Genomic DNA, 20254 nt, shown 5'->3' with positions numbered 1-20254 from the left:
CTACAAATCCCTGCTTCCCTCTGCGAAGGGCCTATCCATTTACTTTTATGTTGAGTCATCACCCTCTTATTAAAAAGCACCAGTTGGAGAGCACTGTTGTCATTTGCATCCATTACTATTAATTTATATTGAGTATGACTATGACTGGATCTTTTTTACCATGAATTACAATATTTAGTCAGTCCTTGATCTTTAAAGGTGCTCTGCATTTATGTTTTGCAGCCTCAGAAAGGACTAGCGAGATACTATCTTGTTATATCATATTATGATTGTTTTGAGAAAGTGTTGTCATTCGAGATTTATTATTATTGCTCGCTAGTTGATTATGCCATTGATATGAGTAAACATGAGACCTAAGTGTTATTGTGAATATGGTTAGTCATAATCTTTGCTGAAAACTTGAATGTTGGCTTTACATATTTACAACAACAAGTTTGTAAAAGTTTTTCTTTATCACTTTCAGTTTATCAACTGAATTGCTTAAGGACAAGCAAAGGTTTAAGCTTGGGGGAGTTGATACGTCTTCGTCGTATCTACTTTTCCAAACACCTTTTCCCTTGTTTTGGACTCTAACTTGCATGATTTGAATGGAACTAACCCGGACTGGCGCTGTTTTCAGCAGAATTGCCATGGTGTTATTTTTGTGCAGACCTGAAACTTCACGGAGATTATTTTTGGAAATAATAAAAAATACTGGCGAAAGAATCAAGGCCAGGGGGGCCACACCCTGTCCATGAGGGTGGGGGCGCGCCTACCCCCTGGGCGCGCGCCCCTGCCTCATGGGCCCCCTGGTGCTCCACCGACCTCAACTCCAACTCTATATATTCGTGTTCGGGGAGAAAAAATCAGAAAGAGGGATTCATCGGGTTTTACGATACGGAGCCGCCGCCAAGCCCTAATCTCTCTCGGGAGGGCTGATCTGGAGTCCGTTCGGGGCTCCGGAGAGGGGACCCCGTCGCTGTCGTCATCATCAACCATCCTCCATCACCAATTTCATGATGCTCACGGCCGTCCGTGAGTAATTCCATCGTAGGCTTGCTGGACGGTGATGGGTTGGATAAGATTTATCACGTAATCGAGTTAGTTTTGTTAGGGTTTGATCCCTAGTATCCACTATGTTCTGAGATTGATGTTGCTATGACTTTGCTATGCTTAATGCTTGTCACTAGGGCCCGAGTGCCATGATTTCAGATCTGAACCTATTATGTTTTCATGAATATATGTGAGTTCTTGATCCTATCTTGCAAGTCAATAGTCACCTACTATGTGTTATGATCCGGCAACCCCGAAGTGACAATAATCGGGACCACTCCCGGTGATGACCATAATTTGAGGAGTTCATGTATTCACTATGTGTTAATGCTTTGGTCCGGTACTCTATTAAAAGGAGGCCTTAATATCCTTTAGTTTCCAATAGGACCCCGCTGCCACGGGAGGGTAGGACAAAAGATGTCATGCAAGTTCTTTCCCATAAGCATGTATGACTATATCCGGAATACATGCCTACATTACATTGATGAATTGGAGCTAGTTATGTGTCACCCTATGTTATAACTGTTGCATGAATGACCGCATCCAACATAATTATCCATCACCGATCCAATGCCTATGAGCTTTTCACATATTGTTCTTCGCTTATTTACTTTTCCGTTGCTACTGTTACAATCACTACAAAACTATCACTGTTACTTTTGCCACCGTTACCGCTACTATCATACTACTTTGCTACTAAATACTTTGCTGCAGATATTAAGTTATCCAGGTGTGGTTGAATTGACAACTCAACTACTAATACTTGAGAATATTCTTTGGCTCCCCTTGTGTTGAATCAATAAATTTGGGTTGAATACTCTACCCTCGAAAACTGTTGCGATCCCCTATACTTGTGGGTTATCATTAGTGCACGGCTTTTGTCGTTTGAGAGCAACCCACCTCCGAAGCATTTGAGACAGAGAGAGAGAGAGAGAGAGAGAAAGAGAGAGATCTTTGCGAGGACAAAGCCCAAAACACCCAGAGCCAAAGAGTGTTAGGCATCACTGAAGTCTTTTTGTCCGCGTGACCTGAAGACTTGTTACACTTGAGGACTGTGAATCCTCTAGCCGGTTAGGCGTCGCGTTCTAAGCATCCAAGAGCCATTGTGGATTGCCGGTGAACGAAGTCTGTGAAGGTTTGGAAGTCTACCTTGAAGACTTACCAGAGTAATTGGGCGAGAACTGGGTGTCCTTGGCTCAAGGGGAATAATGTGAAGACGTGGTCTTCTGAGTTAAATCTTAGCCTCCCAAACCAGACGTACAGTTGTCACAACAACTAGAACTGGTCTACCAAATCCTTGTCTTCACCAAGCAACTAGTTCTATCCTCCACTTCCCTTTTACTTTACAGTTTGCCTTCGTGAAGTCATTGCCTGTCTGTCTGATCTGATTGACTTCACTAAGTGAAGACTATTTACTATTTGGCTTCATACTGTCTTCCATCTTGATCCATATTACCTAGCTGCTGATAGTCTTCGTGCTTTCGCTTCATTGCCTACTTGACTATGGCTTGTCTAGTGTAGTCTACCTTCCGCTGCATATCAATAGGTTCATTTCTACTGTTTGTTTTCAAAGACCTCGTGTTTTGAAGACTTTCATAAAAATCGCCTATTCACCCCCCCCCCCCCTAGTTGATAACTAGCACTTTCAGACATGAAGAAAGCAGTAGCAATAAAACTGAACGATCAATATGCTAAGCTAACGGATGGGTCTTGTCCATCACATCATTCTTCGAATGATGTGATCCCGTTTATCAAATGACAACACATGCCTATGGTTAGGAAACTTAACCATCTTTGATTAACGAGCTTGTCTAGTAGAGGCTTACTAGGGACATTGTATTTTGTCTATGTATCCACACATGTATCAAGTTTCTGGTTAATACAATTCTAGCATGAATAATAGATATTTATCATGAATAAGGAAATATAAAATAACAACTTTATTATTGCCTCTAGGGCATATTTCCTTCAACTGCGTCCTGTGTCGCTGGCCGCCGTGGCGGTTGGTCCTCCTCGTCGCGAGAGGAGAAGACGATCTCCTCCTTCGCCGAGGAGCCTTGAACTTGTTACTTGCAAGGATTAAATCTGGTAAAATAAAAAATTTGGTTTTTGGTTTTAACCAGTCGATGGGGCGGACGGTTGGTAAAATGATAAATTGCAAAGTGAAATAAAAGTACGTAAATTGCAGCAACATATTTTTGGTTTTTGTCAATGTTTAAGAAATTGTTAACTGGTAGCTGCTCGGTCGGTTTAGGAGTAGCGATTAATCGGTGAATCTGCCTATTAACTGGATTAATCGTTCGACCATAATCGGTACATTGAATAGGAACTTGCCAACATATATCTATATCTTTTTATGTATTGTACCATACTCTCATGCTCCCAGCTATGTAGCATAGCAAAATATGTTGCCATACAGATATGAAAAGCATAGAGAGGAGGTAAAATTATTAAAACCTAGCTATTAAGGAACAGGAAAGGGGCTGGAAGAGGTTACGGGCCAAAAATTTGGGCTTTGTTTGCAAACTCGATAATAGGCCAGCATGGATTAATTGGCGTGACAACTGATTAATATAGGTTTAACCGGCCAATTAATCGGCCTGACAAGTTAACACGACGAATAGGTGTTATTCGATTCGGCCACGCTATGAGTAGCGATTAACTGGCCCTTTAATTGATCCGGCCGGATCCCTCCTCCTTCTCCTCCTCCCTCCCTCGCCGCCGCCGGAGGGGGCGGCCAGGCGAAGCTTAATGGACGCCGGTGGCTGCGGGGAGTCCTTGTCCCCTCACGCGTCGATCTCGGGGCGGGCCGGGGCTGACGGGTCTGGGCGTCGTGCTTGATAACGAGCGCGGTAGCGCGGCGACCCGCTGAACCAGTGCTTTCGGCGGCATGGCGGCGACGTGACGGGCATCATGCCGGGGGGCGTGCCTGGGGTGGGATGTGGTGGCCGGATCTGGGCGCCGCGCTTGACGACGGGCACGGCAACGTGCGGGAGCAGTGTAGCGGCATGATGGCGGCGTGACGGGCGTCGTGCCTAGAGGGGGCGGGGGGCATGCCTGGGGGCGGGATGTGGTGGCGGCTCAGCCGGATCTGGCCCTCCAGGCGACGAGGGCCGTGGGTGGCGCAGCCGTGGCCATCCTGGCCGGCGGAGGTGGCGGTGCAGGTGTGGTGGTGCATGCGGCGACGCTGGTAGGGCGTGTTGGTCTGGTTCTGCTCCGGACCCTCTGGTTGCGGCTTCCGGATGATGGCAGGCGGCGCGGGAAGACCCTCAGGTGAGCGTTCCTGGCTGGTGGTTTTCGGTCGGTTTGGTGTCCCCCGTCGATGAGCGTGTGGTTCTTGGTGGCTTCGCGCCGCTCTGCTCGAGCTGTCGTGATGAGGCGAGACAAGGTGTGTGTCGGGTAAGAAGGTTGGCAGAGGGATGGGAGGTGCCGATGTGGTCGGGCCACCCGTTGCCGGCACGGGGTTGTGCCTGTCGTGGATGCGTCCGCTCTCCCTACTTCCTCGCCGAAGTGCGGCTAGGTCGATTTGGCGTTGTGCGGGGCAGAGTGACTACTGGCGGCTCCGTCGCTCACGGGCTGCTGGGCAGGCCAAAGCCGCAGCCTTTGGCGGGTCCGGGGGTGTCTGGTTGTAGGGTGGCGGCCTTGGCGGCGGGAGACACGTTGCTTGTGGGCGGAGAGAGTGTCTTGGGTGCGGGCGGGCAATCATGGTCACGCGGGTGGCATGGTTGTTGGTGTTCGGTGGAGCATGGAGGACGGATGTGAGTGCCGGAGTTCATTACTTGCCTGGCCGATGGTGGCAGTGTCGGCGAGTGTGGTTTCCTTCGTGAAGGCTCCGTTGCGGCTTCTCGTCCTTTTCATGTTGCTCTGGGTGAAAACTTGATCTTGGTGCCGTGCTCTTCTTGGAGGCACGGTCGAGGACCCCATGCTTTGTCCGTGTCCGGTTTGACTTCTTCACGGTGACTTGCGCTCCGTGGATGCCTCCATCCACGTCAAGTAGTTTTAGTTAGCTTGGTTGTTGTTGAGGTGGTGTGTCGGTGTCCGACACCTTTGTATCTTATTTTAGATGTGTGGTGGTATGTGTTTGTATCAGCTTGCTCAGATGTTTGTGGTGTTGATTGCTTTATAAGGGGGAAGCCCTTTTTTTCGTCTAAAAGGATTTACGGGAGCAGTCAGTCACCCCTCACCCGAACGGCGGCCTGGGGTGTCTCTCCGGAGCAGAGGAGGCGTGCGAGAAAAATGGCGGAGAGGCGGCGAGCCAGTGTTTCTGCTGGCGGCCGGTGACGCGGAGGTCATCCTCAGCCGTAGCCGGCGCCAGCGGCATCCTGTCCCTTAGCTCGGGTGGAGGCACTCACCGCGGCTTGATCTGTAAGTGTTCGATTTGGATCTGTAGCTAGCTAGCTAGGGTTCCTGATGCTTGTTCCTTATTAGGGGTAGTCTGATGCCGCGCAGTCCATGCTCCCACAAGAGGATAGCAGCGCACAGCGGCATAGTTCAGGCATTTAATTTTTAGCGTGATGTACTCATAGGCCATAGCACTCCCTGCTCAGGAGGAAGATTGGGTTGCTGGAGCAGAGGAGTCTGCATTATAATTTTTCTTACAGACATCCACTTGCTCTGCAAATTCTGAGTTCATTCTTCAGACCACGGGCATAGTAGGAGTAAAAGAAAAATAAAAACTCTGCAAAATCTAGGGCCATATAGGATTGTCAGGAGCATACGAATAGACCATCCTCTTAACTGAATGAAGGGCCATGGTAAAAGTTCTGTGAAATTCAGACACACCAAAATCTAGGACCATATAGCAGTCGGTTTTGTATTCCCAGCACCAGCAGAGGATCCAATTCATCATTGGAAACTGATGAAACCAGGTTACTGATGGTCCAAACTAAAGCAAGTACAACGAACATCAAATTTCCAACATCTCCAGTAACCTTCAGAAACTGAACCACACAAACGGTTGAAAGAAACAGGAACCAACCTGAATGTTCGGTGTGTACTACTTAGTTACACTCGACAAATATTCAGAAACAGGGTGCAAAAGGAATAAGTGCTCTACTTCTAACAGGGGAAACATAACTAAGTAGGACTACTTACAGAAGCTGAACACTTAACACAACTATCTAGATCCCCATTATCATCTCAGAGCAGCTCCTGATTAGCCTTATAAAAAAATCAGTATCACATTGTCAGACTTCTCCGTGCTAGACCCAAAAAATGACTCATCTACCAACTACCATATCACTTATCACTTGAATAGATTTATTCACCTCAAGAATATTACCTCCTAACTTCACCTCGGTTCTACTAATTATGCTAATAAGAGAGCACTGGAAGAATGTAAGACAATTTTTTTTGCGGGAATATAAGACAGTTATTAGCTTGTGTAAATTACCTCTATCCATCTGCTGATCCTCTCAAACTGCCACCCCTTCCACCTTGTTTTTAAAGAATTTGAATGTTGGTGATCAGACCATATTCTTGTTGTGCACTAGCAAAGCCGTCGTGGTTCGCCGACAACGTTGTATTATATCAGTAGTAGCCAGCGCCACATTGATTTTTGCAACCACTGCCCTTGCCATCTCTAAAGAGAGTATATATACTAGCTGGTGCCATAGGGATTTCCGCAGCAAGCTCACTTCCCATTTCAGAAATATCAACCGGTACTGCACAGTAAAGAATAAAAAATGCCATATGCCTATGTGAAGAGAGAGCTTATATATATGTAGCTCAACTCAGGGTGGACACGGTCCGGTCCCTGACCGAGCCGTGCTTTGGACCGGACCGAAGTGCCCAGCGGGCCTGTTTCCCTGGACCGGACCGGCGAGGAGAAAGCTTGGTCAGGACCGAGGGACCGAGCGATGGAGGGGGAACGTGAGCTGCGTGTGTGCCTTGCGCAGGCCTGCGTTGGTCTGTGTCGTGCCCTGTCCTAAAGATCAACTACTCCGGTTGCTTGCTGCAGACGAAGAGGCAGTTCATCTATGGTAGCATCTCTGCCAACATCAAGCTCGTCCTGGAGAAGTCCGCCGCCCGTCGGCACCGTTACCGTCAGCACATCGGCGCTTCCAGTTTCAGATTGCTAATCAGCTTGTACTGCAGGACGGCGTCAAGTAAGTGCTTTCAAGAGGTATGTACATTGGCGCTTCCAGTTTCAGATTGCTAATCAGCTTGTACTGCATGCAATTCTAACTGTATGTGCATCAATTAATTGCCAAATTCAGACATTGGGACAATCATGACGAGATCAACTTCCAGTTCATGGGGAACAAGACGGGGCACACCAACGTGTGTGTGTTCTCCGACGTGTTTGTCTGCACCAGAGGTGCCCTTGGAATGAACCCACGCGAACGAGAGATTGCTGAAGAAAAAAAGGAAGATACAGGTGTTTTGCGCTGCACAAACTTCAGACCTTTTCTGTTCTATTAGTCAGACTTACAGAACGGGAAACAAGGCTTCGTGGCCCCTGACTTTGCGTCGTCGCGTCGTGATCCACAACACTGGTGCCGTTCCACGAGCAGACCGACGAGGCGCGAGTCTGGCTCCAGGCAGTTAGACCCGCGAGCTAAACTAGCTAACAGAAGGAAAGTGTTCGAGCCTAACCTGACGAAAAACCAAAGTGCTAACTGAACTAACTGAAAACGTGAAGCCTGCTCGTCACGTCCAGGCTGAAGCTCAACACACCCCAAGAAATTACCAAAGTAGGATAAGATGCACATACAAGCTTGCTTACATGACTCTTGGGCCTTCAGAATAACGTCCTATCGGTCTTTTGGGGCTCTCAAAGTTCTATGCATTTTCTTCTTAATACAATAAAATTCTCCGCAAGTTCACTTTTCCGCATTCCACACATATCTTCGCGGGCTCACTTCCTAGTAGTACAAATGGTTATCATTTCTTTGGTGACAAACAAGAGCTTGAACACTTTGGCCTCTTGGGTGCTTCTTTACTGCTTCTTTCCAGTCCTATTTTTTGGTCGCCTAATCCATAATGGAGAGCGATCTCCTTAAGAAATGGCAAGGACTGGATCGTCATGCCGCTGAGATCCTTACATAGCAGCTGCAGTGACTAAATGTGTGACAGAGGCCCCCTTCTATTTCCAGCTTCTGCCCATGATGAATAGGCGTTGCATGCTTCTGAGCACGCATATGGGTTGGCCCATGTACCTTTTTCCCCATTTAATTTTTCTTCCGGGTTTCTTTTTCTTTGTGTTTTTTTGTTTTCCCCTTTCTCCTTTTCCATTTCCTGGTTTTGTTCTTTCATTTTCTTTGGGAAATATGTGAATTTTCTTACAAAGTGCATGAACATAAATCAGTCGCACATGAACCCTTTTTGGAAACCACTAAACTTTTCTGTAAATTTGAATTATTTTTATTGTAAATATGATTTTATTTAAATGTGAACATTTTTTCAAAGTACATCGGAGTATAGGACAACATTTTTATCTCAACACATGAACACCTATCTTAACATAGGACAACATTTTTTCAGGCGTATCACCATATTGTCGCAATATATACATGATTGTAGCCAAGCATGTTCATTTTATTCTATTTTTTTTGTAAACATGAACGTTTAGAAATATGAGACTAGTATTTTTTTAATATGAACCTGTTCATTGACGAATAGGACAAGTTTATTTTTTATTTCTCCCTATTTTTTCACTTTAAATGGGTTTTATATATGTTTTCTTTAAAATATTAAGTAAAAATAAACTTCAGAATACAAGCCTTTCAAATCTTCTTGGGCCGGCCTACATAAGAGCACTCACAGACAGAGCTAAATTCATGTGCTCCTTCAAAAAAAAAAATCATTTACATGTTGTTTTGGTAGGTGTGGTGTGAAAATATAACTGAGTACCAGTACATCCAAACGGTAACACTACCCTTTTCGAGTCAATGCAAAGTCGACCCACACCCCGCACGATACTGTCAATCACCGTCCTCTGCTTTGTAGACGAGGAGATATAAGCTTAACAATGCGCAGAGCAGGCACTAGGTTACGATGGAGTGTACTTCCCGATGCTTGCTTAAAATTTAAAATACTTGAACACCTACGGAACCATGCCAGTGGAGCCATCTTTGTCTTGTTAATGTATGGAGATTGAGGACTGTTGTAGTGCTTTAGTTAGTATATAGAGGTTAATTAACCACGACACAGTACTCTAAGCCGCATCTGAATCTATTCCCAAGGTCCCATCTCAGTCTTTGCCTGCTTAAAATATGTTGTTCAAATTTTGTCGTACTTGTTGTATTTTGGAGTCCATTCTGTTTTTAGTTTTTTGTCCGTATACACGTACTGTGTTACAGTTAGTTACTTTCGAGCATCCATTTCATCAATACTAAAAATGTTGCAAGATTGATCAAATTCTACACTTTTTAGAAACACTGAGAGCGACATAATTGCTCACGTTACATTTCTTAATTTTTGTTCCACCAACTCCTCAAGATATCCTCCGCTGTCACTATATATTGTCTGCTGACACGAGGAGTGGTGCTTGCATCCGACGATCATGCATCACTCTAAGTTTGCATGCCGTCCGTAAGCCCTCGGGGGTCGCCTGTTGTTCAGTTTTCTGCGCTGTTATTTCTCCTTCAAGCTCCCTTGTTTATGATCCTCCTCCACTCCTGATCTGTGGGCGCATGATTTTTTTTCTTCTTCTTGAAGATTGCGGTAAAAATGTTGTTTTGGTAAGTGTAGCATGTAAGACTTATGTGAGTCCATTAGTCCATCCAGTGTCTGCTTTGAGTGAATGCAAAGTTGAAGTAAACTAATGCACCGCCAGCTGCTTGGATCGATGGGAGATAAGCTTAACAATTCAAGCACCAGGTGGCTGGGCACCACATTGTGTTTCGTGATGCTTAAAAACCTATGGACACGCGCGGTAGCAGTGGAGAAGAAATACAGAGGCATCTTATGAAGGTACGTGAAGATTGACGATGCCGGCCGCATCCGATGCTATTTTTCTGCACTCCCAATGTGGCATCTCAGCCTTGTTTATTTAAGCTGATCCAGCTTGAACATTTCATTTCTAGAGTGACAGGATTGGAAAAAGCATTACGTAGCAAAGAGTGCAACAGATTTAACTGCCATGACTCATCATAGGGTAATTATGGTTGCACCTAATTTCAAAACATTCAAAAGTATAACCATGGATGGGAAACGGAGCGTTGATCCTATGGGCTTGCTATCAAGGATCCACAATCAATACTGGAAGCAGATTCTGTGTCGACACTTACTTGAGCCACGCAATGGAGGAAGACAGAAAAAAAAATGGAGATCGAGACGAGGGGACCGGAAAGGCTAGGATAAGATAAATCATAGAGATGTTGGCCTTATTGGACTCCTCCCCTCTCCCCTCCTGCATCGGACCCGCAAGGCGATGGTACTCCAACAACCATCAAATTTCAAACATTTGTTGCAAACTTCAGAAATTGAACCACACAAACATTTAGAAACAGGGCACAAAAAGAATAAGTGGCCCACTGTTTCGAAAGCAATACAAAACATAGATTTGAGTCTATTTCTACCAGGGGAAACAACTAATTAGGTCTACTTACAGAAGCTAAGCACTTAACACAACTATATCTACATCCCCATTATCATCTCAGAGCAGCTCCTGAATAGCCCTATAACCAAAACTTTCTTAGCACACTGTCAGACTTCTCCGCGCTAACAAAAAAAAACACCGATCTACCAGCTTTGGTATCACTTGTCACTTGAATAGTTTATTCAGCTCAAGAATATTACCTCCTAACTACAACTCAGTTCCCCAGGACTCTGTCCCTCTGCCTCTCACATGCGCTAATCTGATGCAGGGTGGAAGAGGGATCACGAGCTAGCGGTGAGAAGAGGGGGCTGCAGGTTCCTGATTGATTGATGCTGCGAGAGTTCAAGGAGGAGGGGCAGATCGTACCTCTCCTCGAGCAGCAGGTACGATCTCCACCTATTGATGATGCGGAGGAGGCCAAGGAATCTCCTCAAGTGCCCAACAATGTCTTCTCCGATCCAGGTCCTTCTACCAGAAGAGGTGAGCCCGAGATCCTGCAAACTATGTTTTCCTTTCTAATCTGTAACGCGATTTGGGCAACCATTTCCATGAAAACGAGGACACATCTTCTAACCTCTCCCCTTCTTGTATGGAGTCTTTACTTGATCTAAGGATGGTCAATGCTGTCTCTCGACCACAGCTGATGTCGCTCATTATTTTTTTTGCTGTAACATGCATTGTTTGTTAATCAATTCTACCTTTGTTTGTGTGTGTTTAGATGTTTCGATCCGAGGCACAGAGATTGGGTCCCCAATCAGTGCTTCACTGGGCGCCATGAGACCCCTTGTTGGGAAGCTGGATATGCTGCTGCAAGCTCCTCTTTTACAAGGATGCTCCAACTCCAAGAGGGTCAAGAAGCTCATGGAGGTGATGCGCCTCCTCAAAGATGACGTTGAAAAGATGGACTCCTACCTTGATCAACTGTCAGAGGTGGACGACCCTCCCATGGCGGCCAATTGCTGGATGAATGAGGCGCGCAACCTGTCTTACGACATGGAGGATTATATTGACAGCTTAATATTTGCGCAGCCTGAGCATCCCTCCCTTGTTCCCAACAACATCAAGACAACCAGATCCGGCCTCAAATTCAGATTCTTCCTCAAATTCTTCAGTCATGCCAAGACTACCAAGACTCAGGTTGTTAGTATTGCGGAAACGCTATCAGAATTCAGGATGTATGTTCAGGAGGCGATTGAACGGCACCAGAGATACAGTCTCCATTCTTGCAGCACACTGAAGCGGTGGTTTGTGCCCGTTGGCCCTACGGTTCCAGTTTCAGTGCGGTATGATGAAGAAGCGGCACACATTGTAGTCGATGGTTGGATGAGTGAGTTTATCAACTCACTGGGGGAGGATCAAGAGCAGCAGCGGCAGCAGCAGCTCAAGGTGATAGCTATTCTTGGACCTTCAAGTCTCGGTAAAACTACACTTGCCAAACTGTTGTACAGTAGAATTGGGAAGCAATACCATTGTCGAGCTTTCATTCGGGTGTCCAAGAAACCCGATATGAAGAGGATTTTCCGTGACATTCTCTCGCAACTCCAGCATCCGGACCCCCCACAGGATTTTAAGGAGACTGACCTCATTGATAATATCAAGATATATCTACGAAACAAAAGGTACAACTGTTTTTCTTCATACAAAATGTCGCCATAAAACCCTAATTAATATGCAACCTTAATTTTGGCATGCTGCAGGTATCTGATTATTATTGACGATCTATGGGAAACATCAGTATGGGATATTATTAGTCATGCTTTTCCTGAGGGTAGTCGAGGCAGCACAATAGTAACAACTACACAGATCGAAGACGTTGCAGTAGCATGTAGCTGTTATCAGTCAGGGCATGTCTTTGAAATGAAACCTCTGGATGATGAACACTCAAGAAAGCTATTTTTTAACAGACTCTTTGGCTCTGAAAGTGAGTGTCCTGATGAATTGAAACAAGTTTGTGATGAAATTGCTGAAATATGTGATGGTTTGCCGCTTGCCACAATCAGCATAGCTAGTCTTCTACTATGCCAGCCTGCCATGTCAAATGACTTCTTCACATACATCCATCAGTCGTTAATCTCTTGTTTCTCTGCAGTGCCTACTTCTGAAAGAACTAGACAAGCACTGAATCTGAGCTACAATAATCTTCCTCGTTATTTGAAGACATGCCTGCTCTACCTTAATATGTATCCAGAGGGCTACACATTCTTAAAGGGTGATTTGGTTAAGCAATGGGTGGCTGAAGGTCTGATTTATACAACAGAAGGGCAAGACATTGAGAAAGTTGCAGAAAGCTATTTATATCAGCTTATTGGTAGAAGCTTCATCCAGCCGATGTGTGTCAACTACTACAATGAGGTGTTGTCCTGTCAAGTGCATGACATGGTACATGATCTTATTGCACACAAATCTGCAGAAGAGAATTTCATGGTGGCAATAGACTACAGATGTCAAAAGAATGTGTCACTTTCTCATAAGGCCCGTCGACTCTCGCTCATATTTGGTGATGCGAGATATGCCAAGACACCAGCAAACATCCGAAAATCGCTAGTTCGGTCAGTTAGATTCTCTGGATTGCTTGAGTCTATGCCTTGTCTTACAGAGTTCAAGCTTGTTCGTGTCCTAAACCTTCAACTAAGTGGTCAAGGCCGCCGTGATAATGATATGGCAGACCTCACTGGGATTTCAGAAATGTTTCAGCTGAGATATTTGAAGATTGCAAGCGATGTCTGCATCAAACTGCCGGACCATGTACTACAGTGCCTGGGTACATTGGATATTACCGATGCAAGATTTGCTCCTGTTCCATGGGATGTGAATTTCCCACGCTTGCTGCACTTGCACCTTAGTCTTCCTGTCGAGAGAGATCTGCTGGATTGGATAGACAGAACAAGGCCCCCCAGTTTAATGAGCCTTGGCAAGCTAAACCACTTGCAGGAGCTTCATCTTACCTTTTCTTCACTGTCTACTTTCCAGCATGTGGCGAAAAACATGGAAGCTCTGGGTTCTTTAATCGGAGGTCATGGCAACCTGAAAACTATAGCAGTGGCTCAGGCCTCATCAGTTAAAAATACCGCGGCTTCGAAAACATACATTTCATGGGATTGCATGGAACCTCCCCCCCTTCTCCAGAGATTTGAATTCTCGCCCCACAGCAGCTGCATATTCTCACAGGTACCTTCGTGGGTTGGAAAAGTTGGCTACCTATGCATTTTGAAGATTGCTGTGAAGGGACTGCCAGCACATTGTGCTGATATTCTCAGAGGATTGCCGGCACTCGCTGCCCTGTCGCTGTACGTGGAGACGCCGCCTGATGACAAGATCATCTTTGACAAGGCCGGTTTCTCAGTTCTCAAGTACTTCAAGCTTACGTTCATGCGGGGTATAGCTTGGGTAAAATTTGAGGCGGATGCAATGCCTAGTCTCTGGAAGCTCAAGCTGGTTTTCGACGCCATCCCCCCACTGGACCAACAGTGGAAAACATATGCACATAGTACGGCATTAATCAACATCGATTATATGCCAGGCCTTAGAGAGATATTCACAAAATTTAGGGGTGCAGCTGCTGATCTGGAGTATGTCTCGATGATTGGCGTAGTTAGCAATCATCCGAGCAACCCTATAATTGACATGCAATTAGCAGATTCTGGTTCCTATAGCAACAAAAGCACAGAGACAGAAATAACAACCAAATGAGGTGATTCAATCTGCTTGTAGCTACGAGTACCAGCACAGGTCGGTTTCAGGTGCTATAAGTAAAGAGCAGATAATCTGGTGGCGCAGAAATTGCTGTCCTGGCTTTCGCTTGCATTGAGTTTGTGAAGCATGTTGGGGAAATGTCTTGAATCCTCCTAGGCATATTGCCTGTTGTAACTTGATACACATCATCATCTGCATGTTGTTGTTCGTGTGAGTTGTTATGTTCTTGACAAACAGTCAGCTGATATTTATGCTTCTTATCTGTTTTTTCCAAAGAAAATTGGATCTTACGAACATCTTTATACAAGTCTAGTTAGTAGCAGACATGGTTCGCCAGAAGATAATGCAGGGGTACTAGCCAATTGAAAAAAAATTAGATAATGCAGGGGTACTAGCCAATTGAAAAAAAAATAGCATGCTATGATAAAATAGCATGGCCCTTAAAATATGCGATTAACATCGAAAAGTCCATTCTGCACCCGAGCTCATATGCTCCCGCATGAACAGTAAAATCGAAAAAAAATCAAAAAAAAATTCATTTTTTTTAGAGAAACATTGACAAAAGTTCTAAGTGCCTGCAAAAATTCATCATGAAATCACATTCCTGTAAGGCGTGACAAAAAAAACAAATTCAGTGCTTCAAAATGCGTTTGAAAGTAGCTTTTTTCAAAGTACTGTTTTTTTTTTGCCACGCCTTCTAGGAATGTGATTTCATGACGAATTTTTGCAGGCACTTCGAACTTTTGTCAATGTTTCTCTCAAAAAAATTTGAATTTTTTGAATTTTTTTCGATTTTATTGTTCACCCGAGCTCATTTGAGCTCGGGTGCAGATTAGCCGCGTCCGATTAACATGCTATATCGAGCTATAGTGTGCTATTAACGAGACATTTTACACTAATTAATTTAGCAAGAATAGTTTAGAACGTTATAGTGTGCTATTAGCGGCACTGCACGGTTTAAGATTGTGGAAACGAAACCACACTTAGAAGTTGGCCTGGCAATGATAGATTGGTGAATGGGGAAGGAAACCCTGAACTATCCAAGAAAGGAGTAAATTGCACAAAACCACCACTTTGAAGGCTAGGTTTGCGAAAAACACTATAATATATATATTTTTCTAGAAAACACAACGTCTACGGTAATCTTTTTGCAAAAAACACTGATCGCGGCTTTGCCTCGGTTAAGTGCGTTTATGACAGACGGGGCCCGCCAGTCAGGCTTACGTGGCACCACTTAACCTCTCAGATATAACGGCGATGTTTGATAACGTTATTCTCATGTGGGGGCCTATGGGGATCCACCTGTCATCCAAAGAAAAAAAGAAAAAAAATCTGCCTCCTACTCTTGTTATCCTCACGACCCCGCACGAGGGCCTGGTGCAAGAGACGCATCGCGGCGCCGCCGCCCAACCTGCGAATGCCACCGGCCGGCGACCGCAGCAGCAGCTCCAACTCGGGCAGGAATCCCGCACCAGGACAGCGGCCGCGCTGCTCGGCTTCGCCTGCGCGTTCCTCGTCACCGGTCGCGCCTCGCCCCCGCTGCAACTCACAGAAGCTGCTCGACCCCAATGTTGAAGAGAGGAGTGTGACGCTGACAAGCGGGTCCCATGTCTAGCTGTGAGAAATTTGTGCCACGTCAGCCTGACTGGCGGGCCCCGTCTGTCATAAACGCACTTAACTGAGCCCGATCCACCGATCAGTGTTTTTTGCAAAAAGATTACCGTAGACGTGATGTTTTTTGCAAAAAAAAATGTATTGTAGTGTTTTTCACAAACCTAGCCTTCAAAATGGTGGTTTTATGCAATTTACTCCCAAGAAAGATAGCGAGAGAGAAAGTCGTCAAGCAAGCCTGTCTGACCAGGCTAATTTGTCATTCTGACCGCTACTCCGTGAGAGAAGGTGGGTGCAAACTCACCCCCTTTCTTTGATCCAGTGTTCCATTCTATTCCCTTCCAGAAGTAAGGTGTGGGTCCGCTTACTAATACAGAGAGGGTACTGAATGATCGCTGGAACGGGGATATGGGAGAGACCAACTACTAGAACGAGGCGGCCGGCACATGTGCTGAAGCCACCGACGGTAAGGAAAAGTAGACCATGGGAGGCCATCGCCACTTGGGTCCCATGAAGGCCACCACCACCGCGTCGCCGTGTCACACAGCCGGTGACCAGCCTCACCGTCTTCCCTCGTTCGAAAACCAATCCTGATTCGTGCTTCGCGAGGCCGGAGCCACTCTTCCCCTCACCTCCGGGGCTCACGGCTGTCGGATGAGTTGGCCTGCCAGACATAGCGAAGACATGGCTGGGAAATGGGGCTCAGCCGCGGTAAAATTAACAACTTGAGGAAAATACGGAAGACTTGGCTTGCTAATTTAGTTGAAGACTTGAAGTGATGAAGTCACATACGAAACATCCATGCAGAAATTGCGTCGGCGTGCAATGATGTCACTGAAGCCTGAACACGCACAATAATCCTGCGTGTATCCTCCTATAAGTAAACGTATATATATCCATTATTCACTTGCACTGCATTTCCAACTAACAATGTGTATGCGTAGTGAGCTAATATCAAAGTATTATGTTTGAGATGCTTTGGACTTCATATGAACTTTAATAATAGATTTGGATCATTTTCGCACAAGAAATATTTTGTCTGTATGTATCGTGACGCTAGCGACGTGTCAAGAAAATTTGGAAGAAGCTACAGATGTAGATCATCTGATCATTTTCGTAAAACAAATCAGGAAGAAGCTAGAGATGCAGTAGATCGATGTTGACATGGCCCGAACCCTAAGAAATCTGCTAAGTTGACGTTCCCGTCTTTCGGTGCGATGACCTGACTGAGATCTGAGGACACAAAATAATGTACCCCATAAGCCTGCAGGAGAGAGAGAAATACATAGGGAGTTGTCAAGACAGATTTGACTTGATACTTGTTAAAGAGACCCCGGTAATTAATTAAGTTACATACAGCAATCATGCAGCAATACAATCCAGCCCAATGCCTCGAGTCATACTTGACTTGATACAGTCATTATCTCCTTCTCCTCGTATAAGTATACACATTCAGTTGCATAACATTGCATCCATCTCCAAATGCCCAGTCACTGAAACTAGCCCTTCCTCCATCACTAGCTACCCTTCCTTAGCCATTCAAAATGGAGGCCGCCATCGTCCCTACAATGGTGATCGCCGCCCTCTTCCTTTTCCTCGGAGCCACCTCCTGGTGTGGCCACAAACACTACAACCTCCCGCCAGGTCCGAAACCTTGGCCCATCATCGGCAACTTCGACCTCATCGGCGCGCGGCCCGCTCATGCACTTCCGCTTTGGCTCCTTCCCCGTCATCGTCGGCTCCTCGGTCGACATGGCCAGGTTCTTCCTCAAGACCCAGGCCATCCTCTACGTCGACCGCCCCAAGACAGCCTCCGGCAAGCACACAACCTACAACTACCGTGAAATGACGTGGTCCCCTTATGGAGCCTACTGGCGCCAGGCGCGCCGCATCTGCCTCGCCCAACTCTTCAGCACACGCCGCCTCGCATCGATGGAGCACATCCGTGCTGACGAGGTGGGCGCGCTGGTGCGGGGCATATATGCGGCCTCTGGGCCCATGCGTGTTGTGCATCTCGGTAGGGACCACATGTGGACGCTGAGCTTGAACGTGATCACGCGGATGGTGATGGGGAAGCGGTTGTTCGCCGACGGCGCGTCCGAGGGGCCGATGCCGTCGATGGAGGTGTTCCGGCGGATGTTGGATGAGCTCTTCCTGCTCAATGGCGTCCTCAACATCGGCGACTGGATACCGTGGCTGGACTGGATGGACCTCCAGGGTTACGTGCGGCGGATGAAAAAGGTGGGGAAGGTGTTCGACACATTCATGGAACACATACTCGATGAGCACATCCTAGGCAAGCAGCGCCGCCATGAAGGCGAGGCGGCGAGGGACATGGTGGACGTGCTCATGGACATCGCCGATGACCCCACCCTCGAGGTCAAGTACGGCCGTATCGGTGTGAAGGCCTTCACGCAGGACCTCATCGCAGGGGGCACCGAGAGCTCCGCCGTCACCGTGGAATGGGCCATGTCAGAGCTCATGAGGAGGCCCGCCGCCTTCGATGCAGCCACCGAGGAGCTCGACCGCGTTGTTGGTCGTGCCCGTTGGGTGACTGAGAAGGACATGCCGAACCTGCCCTACATTGAGGCAATCGTGAAAGAATCCATGCGCATGCACCCCATCGTGCCGCTCCTCATCCCGCGCATGGCCCGAGAGGACGCCACCATTGATGGCTACGACGTCCCCAAGGGTGCGCGTGTGCTCATCAACGTGTGGGCCATGGGCCGGGACCCGGAGCTGTGGGACGCACCGGAGGACTTCATGCCGGAGAGGTTCCTGGGGAGCAAGATGGGTGTGATAGGGCAGGATCTTGAGCTGCTGCCGTTTGGGACCGGTAGACGGATGTGCCCCGGCTACAACCTCGGGCTGAAGGTGGTGCACCTGAGCTTGGCGAACCTGCTGCACGGGTTCACCTGGAGACTGCCGGAGGGGGTGAGGAAAGATGATCTGAGCACTTCTGCCCCGGCTCACTCCTCTTTCCAGCAATCTATGTGGGAAGCACTCGTTCAAAGTAAGTTGAGATTCAAAGCGTTCCCGTAAGCTAGTAAGTCAATCAAAGCTATAACTCTATTTGTTAGTTTCAGGAAACTGGTACATATTTCAAATAATAATAATAATAATAATAATAATAATATATATATATATATATATTATTTGGTATTTATCAATTTTAGACTAAGCATAAATTCATTTGGAAAGAAAAGGGAAATCCCCTGAAATAAAGGATTTTTACTACGTTACCGTCAAAAAGAAGAGGAAGACAAACTAGCCAAGAGACAGAAAAAGGTAGAGACCAACCACCGAAACAAGGGAGTAAGGGCTAGGGGGATATGGGCCAAGAAAGGTCCGATGTATCGGTCACCCGCTGCAGCTTGTCGCCGAGCCCAAGCTCCCTGATCATCTCTATGTTTGAGTTCTAACACACCATGCACGTGCTATGCTTTAGACTAGTCACAATGGGTAGTAACTTAGACTAGTAACATGCATATGTTACTAGTCAATGTTACTACCTCCACAATGGGTAGTAACATATGTGTTGTGTCATGCATCACTTCATTTATTACATTGTAGACTCATCTTTTCTTGATATGTGTGATGTTACAGTAACTAGCTATGTTACCACATGCCTCTCTTTCTTCATTAATTACATGCCACATCATCTATTTTGCCTAGATAAGTGTGATGTTACCACCTATGTTACTCAGTGTGGGTAGTCTTATGATAATAGTAGTATGTACTCTGTCCATTTGTCACGAAATATGAGGCCACTTGCGCTTGGAAAAATTATCAGTTGTTGTGTGAGGCGCTTCCCTTGCATGGCTAGACAGGAAAAGAAGTAACTAGCAAGGAGTAACAAGAGTCCATCGTCCGAATGAAACCAACAGCAAGTAGCAACAAGTTGCCAACCCATTAGTTTTGACTGTTGACGGAAAACTCATCAAAATGTAGCTGAAATCCTAGTTCAGTGACCACCGTGCAAGTTCATGCACCAAAAAGTGTAATGAACTCCTCCTAAAAACGAATTCAGAAACATGAGAAACCTGAAACCCCTGGGCTAGTTACAGAACAGAGCACGAGCACTTACGGATCAAGCCGACATGACAGCAACTCTGCCTGCTGACACAGGATGCCGACGCCAGCGCGGCTGGCAGCCTCCGATCGAGGCGTGCCACCGCCGGCGGAATCATTCGCCTCTCCCGCAGCATTTGTGGTCTCCGCACTTTCGACTCCTCTGCTCCGGGCACGAACTGGAAGGAAGGCTGAAGCAGAGAACCCCCTAGCCAGCCTATGCAATTGGCACCAATCGCGGCGCAGATCGAACGGACACGCAGGTGACTCTGCTCTCTCTTACATTAGTAGTATGTCTTAGGA

General features: G+C 46.5%; 1 pseudogene; it reads left to right on the top strand.

Annotated features, from left to right (window-relative positions):
- Window positions 1–5163: 5163 nt before the first annotated feature.
- On the top strand, window positions 5164–18937 carry LOC123080727 (disease resistance protein RGA5-like; annotated as a pseudogene).
- Window positions 18938–20254: the final 1317 nt, after the last annotated feature.

This window comes from Triticum aestivum, chromosome 3D (assembly GCF_018294505.1).
Source record: "Triticum aestivum cultivar Chinese Spring chromosome 3D, IWGSC CS RefSeq v2.1, whole genome shotgun sequence".
Taxonomy (NCBI): domain Eukaryota; kingdom Viridiplantae; phylum Streptophyta; class Magnoliopsida; order Poales; family Poaceae; genus Triticum; species Triticum aestivum.
The sequence above is the reverse complement of the archived record's forward strand: the minus strand, read 5'-3'. Positions and strand labels throughout refer to the sequence as shown.